A 6000-nucleotide genomic window follows, 5' to 3' on the forward strand; every position below is an offset into this window, starting at 1 on the left:
GCCTGCAACCAGCTATCTGCTGTGCATGAAAAGGGGAATGTAACTCTGCTACATAAAGGAACTTGCTAATACAAGTTAGGAAGGATATTAATAAACACTATATCCTCTCCTGCCACTCTGAACATTCCCACATTGGGAAGGAGGCACGAGGCTCTGGCAGGGTCCTGGCATCCTTCCACCTCTCTCTCTCTCTCTTAAACATTTTTTTTATTCATTTTCACTTTTAACATTCATCATCATACATCAATCACAATCATTTTACAAATAGGATTCTCAGAATCCCCAAACTTTCCTCCATGCTTTTCCCAGATATTCTTTTCAAACTGCTTCGTATCATATTCTCCATATTTACCTAAAACTCAAATTTTTATCATAGTTTTCTCTTCAGCGTTTTCAAAATCCTGCTAATACTTTCAATTGTTTAGAGTGTGCCTTCAAGTAACTTTTTTAAAAATCCCCATTCTTTGTTAAATTTATTGTCTTCTTGATCTCTGATTTTCCCGTCATTTTGGCTAATTTGGCATTGTCCATCTTCTTTATCACCATTCTTCTTTTGTAGGTAGATTGTCCTCTTTCTACCTTAGGCAAGCAGCATCCGTGAAGCTATTATAGTATACATAAACAGTCTCTTCTGATCCTTAGGAATTTCTGGACCTAAAATTCCTAGTAAGAAAGCTTCAGGTTTTTTTATGTGAACATTTGTCAAAACTATTTGGAAAAATGTGTCTATCACATTAAATTTATTATATTTACATATATATGTAAATATTTATATTTTTATTTATATTATATTTACATTAAAATGCAGGCGAATTTTCATGAGGAATTTCCCTTTTCTTTCTTCTCCCTGGGCATTAATCCTTTAGTCACACAAGATGCAATTCCCAGGATTTCTGCCTGGCCGTTCCAGGGGGAGTTTCCTTTGTGTCTCTGTCTCAGTATCTGCAAGTCTTTCCCAGTGTGAGAGTCCCTTGGGGACCAAGGCTGCTTCCTTTGTTCAGAACAAGGACTAGGATTTCCAGAAGGACCTGCCCTGTATTTACTCAGCACCATCTGAAAGGAAGAGATCAGACCAGGAAAGAGGCTTGAGGGCCCAGGAGAGGCCTCAGCAGCGGAGAGGAAGTTGCTGGGTCCATGTCTTTATCTCTTTATCTCTTCGTAGACAGAAGGGATTCTGGGCTGCAAGGTCTAAAGAGAAAATGGAGATGGGTCAGGAAAGTCAAATCCATCTTTGCTTTCATTTGTTTTCCAGAGTAAGAATACATTTATTTACGTATTTATATTCTTGGAAGCAGCATGGCTTGTAAGAAGAGAAGGAAACCAGAGCAAGTGTCTTTAAAGCAAGTGGTTTATACTTTTAGGGAACCTGGGCATCCTCTGCCTGGAATTTGGATAATTCGGAATACAGTGGTACCTCAGGTTAAGTATTTAATTTGTTCCGGAGGTCTCTTCTTAACCTGAAACTGTTCTTGACCTGCTGCCACCGCGCTGCCGGAGCATGATTTCTGTTCTCATAATGAAGCAAAGTTCTTAACCCAAGGTACTATTCTGGGCTAGCGGACTGTGTAACCTGAAGTGTATGTAACCTGAAGCATATGTAACCTGAGGTACCACTGTACAGGGCATGCCACTGTGAATTCAATGCGAAGGCGGAATTTCAGGTCCAGTTCCCACAGGGCTTCCTTTGCAGTGTGAGCGGAGAAAAACTTCACTTGCTGAAACACCCATTTCCACCTGACTCTACAACCCTTCAGGAGACCTGCACACCTTTGCAGCTGGCCATCTAGGTGTACATACATTTCTGTTCTGGAGGGAGAAATCCCTGCTTGAAATCTGGGAGAGCAGCTGCCATTCAATGTAGGCTTTACTCAGCTTTCAGTCTAAGGGATGACCTGGTATTAGGCCACTTTCTATGTTCTGCTGGGTAGGTACATGAGGAAGACAATTGCCCATAAGGCTCTAAAATGTACGAGGCCATCTTAAGGCCAGCTTTCTGAGTTGTGTTTGTAAGCCTGGGTTAATTGTGAGAGCCACTGATTGGCTCTTGTAATTACAGTGGTACCTTGGTTCTCAAATTTAATCCGTTCCGGAAATCTGTTCCCAAACCAAAGCGTTCCAAAACCAAAGCACGCTTTCCCATAGTAAGTCATGCAAAATGGATTAAGACGTTCCAGCCTTTTAAAAACAACCCCCTTAAACAGCAATTTAACATGAATTTTACTATCCAATGAGACCATTGATCCCTAAAATGAAAGCAATGAACAATCCACTGCAGTCACATCATCAATCAGTAGCTGAACTGCATTCCACAGTCATAAAAAGAAAACAAAAGAGCTGCAAAATCCAAAACGCAAAATAAATAGCAAAAACTAACAGATGTCAGCGTAACATTCAAAATGGAAGTGTGGCACTCAAATCAGAAGAGTAATACTCAAAACGGAGCACGTTCAGCTTCTGAAAAACGTTCGCAAACCAGAATACTTACTTCTGGGTTTGCAGTGTTTGGGTTCCCAGTTGCTTGAGTACCAAGGCGTTTGAAAACCAAGGCACCACTGTAACAGATATTTGGTCATATTTGGCATTTCCAACCATTCTGAAGCACAAAGGACTCACCTCATAGGTGTTGGCAGCGCTAGAGGAATTTTCAGGATGAACCTGGGTCAACGACAAAAATATGTTGAAGGGAGCACCTCACTGTAGCCCTGGTGCCCAGTTCTTGCTGTGTGTCAGGGCAGAATGCTGAGAATTCAATTTCTATTATTACGGCATTTCAAATGTGTGGCCAGCTGAACCTGGCCAGTTCCATTTTCTTAAGACCCACATTTAGGGGCACCTTGGCAGATGCTGAAACAGGGAGTGTTTTCTGAAAACAGAAAGTTCTGTTTTTTGTTTTGTTTTTTAAACCCACTTTCCTTTCGCATCTTCATGACTTAATTTGTCATTCCTTTCTGTTTAATCTAGACTATAAATCCTCTGGATCATGGAAATGTCACCCCTCATCTGTTCTCAAGGTCCGCTAAGTTAGCACTGATGCAAAAAATAAATGTTAAACAGCATGCAATAGCAGGAAAAGCTTGAGGGTGCCTCTTAACCCACAATATTTAGTACTCTAAACAGGTCAAATCATGTTTATTCACATGGCCAGAGACCTGGTGCCAAATTCAATTGCAGTCACCAACTCCAGATAACATAGAATGCCAACATGATACAGGGAAAACATGCTCAACTCTACATCTTCCCCAAACCCAATTCTAAGATCATCTGAGCTCCTGTCTCAATTACCAAAAAGGGTTCCCCTTCCAATAACATTCCTGCCCTTTCCATTCACATGGTTTGCTACAAGAGAAAGGAAAAATTTCCCAGCTTGATGGGAAAGGAAGATTTTAAGTGGCCGCAAATCAGTAGTGGGTGGAGCCGGATGTAAAAATGGGTGGAGCGAGAAACGTAAATTTCACCTTTGTGCAGTAGGCTAGTTTCTACCAGTGGCGTAGCGTGAGTTGTCAGCACCCGGGGCAAGGCAAGTAATTTGCGCCCCCTAACCCGTGGATTTGCGCCCCCTAACCCGTGGATTTGCGTCCCCAATCCCAACCCCCAGATGTTGCGCCCGGTGTGGCCGGCCCCCCTGCACTCCCCACGCTACGTCACTGGTTTCTACGCAGCTCCCTCTCTACACCTTCATCCAAGAAAGGCTGAGACTTTCAAAGACATATTCCAGCCAGGCAAAACACTCCAGCAAGGTGTGAAGCCAGTTTGGTGGTAGACATGGCCTGAGAAAGAGTGTGTGTTGTGGAAAGACTGAGCGACAGGCAAAGTGATATTTAACCCCCAGAACTCAGTTTTCCTACTCCTTGTCTACCAGGTAAATGCTTTAAAATTGAGAGGATCGGCTCCATTCTAAACCCATATTGGCAATACACAACAGCATAAGAAAACTCGTTTGATGGCAGCCCTCCTCGCAAGATTATCATCTTTCTTCCAACAGAGCCTGGTTATAATCGACCCTCCGTCAGAAGGAAGAGGATTGGTTTGAGAAGATATTGAATTATTTGGGTAGGTTTGGACAATTTGGGGCAATTAAAATGTTAAAAGTTAAATAAACCTTGTGGAGGGAGGAGTGTTAAGGTATATAGAATTGTACATATGGCTGATTTGAATATGTTATTATTGATTATGTATACCCAATGCATCAGCCGCCTGGGGGTTTTCACTGTTTGTGTTTTGGTTGTTGGTAAAATAATAATAATTAAAAATTAAAAATAAAATAAAATAAAATAATTGACCCTCCGTTAATGCTCCTGGCAGAGAACTGAAGTCTGCCAGAGTTTGAAAGTTCTTCACAGTTCAGGAGGAGAAAGAAAGATGCAATATTTCTACATCAGATACAAATTTCCAATCATACCATCCCCAAATGTGTTGGAGGTTAAACAGGTACATAAACAGGTTGATTGTGGGCAATAGGTTTTTTTTAAAAAACGTATTGAATTTCCCCTGAAAAGAGGAAACCCAGATCAAAGGGGTGTGGGGTGGAAATGGCATGGCATTTAGATGCTGTAGGTGCCTAGTGGGTGCCATGCTTGAGGTGGCCCCATCTCACCCCAAACGACCATCTGGAGGCCCCCCGAGTCACTCACCTGTCCAGTGGGAAGAACGTTCTCATATATTTGAGGGGTGGATACAACCTGGGTGGAAGTTTTGCCATTTCGACGACAGACACCTGGAGGAGGGAGAAGTCTGGAAATAAACTTGGAATGTGGACCTCATATCCTACAACAGACCCTACAGATCTACCCCCGAGAGCAGGGTAACATCAAGCAAACTGCAGCAAGACCATTTCTTTATACTTTTTAAGAAGAATTTCTTTGAATCTTGTCCTTAACAAGAAGAACTGCAGTTTATTAATATTGATTGATTGCATCCTATCCCACCCTGTTCTCCAAGGAGCTCAGAGTGTTCTACACAGTTCTGCTGCTCTGCATTTCAGCCTCACAACAACCCTGTGAGGTAGGTTAGGCTGAGAAGCAACAATTGGCCCAAGGTCCTTTGTGGCCAAGTGGGGATTCAAACCCTGGTCTCCAGGTTCCCAGGATGACACTCTAACCATGACACCGTTTCTTACACCAGTGTGGTGTAGTGGTTAAGAGAGGTGGACTCGTAATCTGGTGAACTGAGTTCGATTCCCCGCTCCTCCACATGCAGCTGCTGGGTGACCTTGGGCTAGTCATACTTCTCTGAAGTCTCTCAGCCCCACTCACCTCACAGAGTGTTTGTTGTGGGGGAGGAAGGGAAAAGGAGATTGTTAGCCGCTTTGAGACTCCTTTGGGTAGTGATAAAGCGGGATATCAAATCCAAACTCTTCTTACACAGGCACACATGCTGTCTCCCAACAGCTTACAGCCTAAAGGAGGTGACTCATTTAAATGTCAGTGCACTATGCCAATCATTCGGGGTTCCTTTTCCAGTCAGCAGAGTCACCCAGAAAGTCTTCTCAGTTCAGCTCATGTGTTGGTGAATTCCCACGTGGGAATAAACACCTCACCCATTTCACTTCAGCTTAAATTATTTACTGCAGAATTAAAATTGCAACTTATAAAACTATTGGTCTAAGGGAAATAAATTAAAAGTATATACGGCAAATCATTCCTCCTCTCTGTTCTTCACTATAGTGTGTGAGTTGGGACCATTGGTGTAGTAGGAGATTAGCAGCCCAACTTAACAATGCATATTCTTGCTAGTTAGCATGAGAAGGGGTTAAGACCACAGAGCTGTATTGCTGATAGGCAGACCATAGAGATGTACTTGGGAGAGAGGGCTCTGTGTGATTTCATTTCTCCAACTCTCCATCCCTCTTCTTTCAACCAGCAATGAGGGCTCTGCTTGCTCCAGCTTGTACACATGTCTGAGGCTGTTTTTACTGTAAATATAAGTATTTTATGTGCATAGTTTGTTTACTGCTGCTGTTGCAGAGAACCAATGCATGACTATAAGTAAGTAAATCGTATT

Source organism: Podarcis tiliguerta (assembly GCF_965153285.1).
Source record: "Podarcis tiliguerta genome assembly, chromosome: 8".
Classification (NCBI taxonomy): Eukaryota; Metazoa; Chordata; class Lepidosauria; order Squamata; family Lacertidae; genus Podarcis; species Podarcis tiliguerta.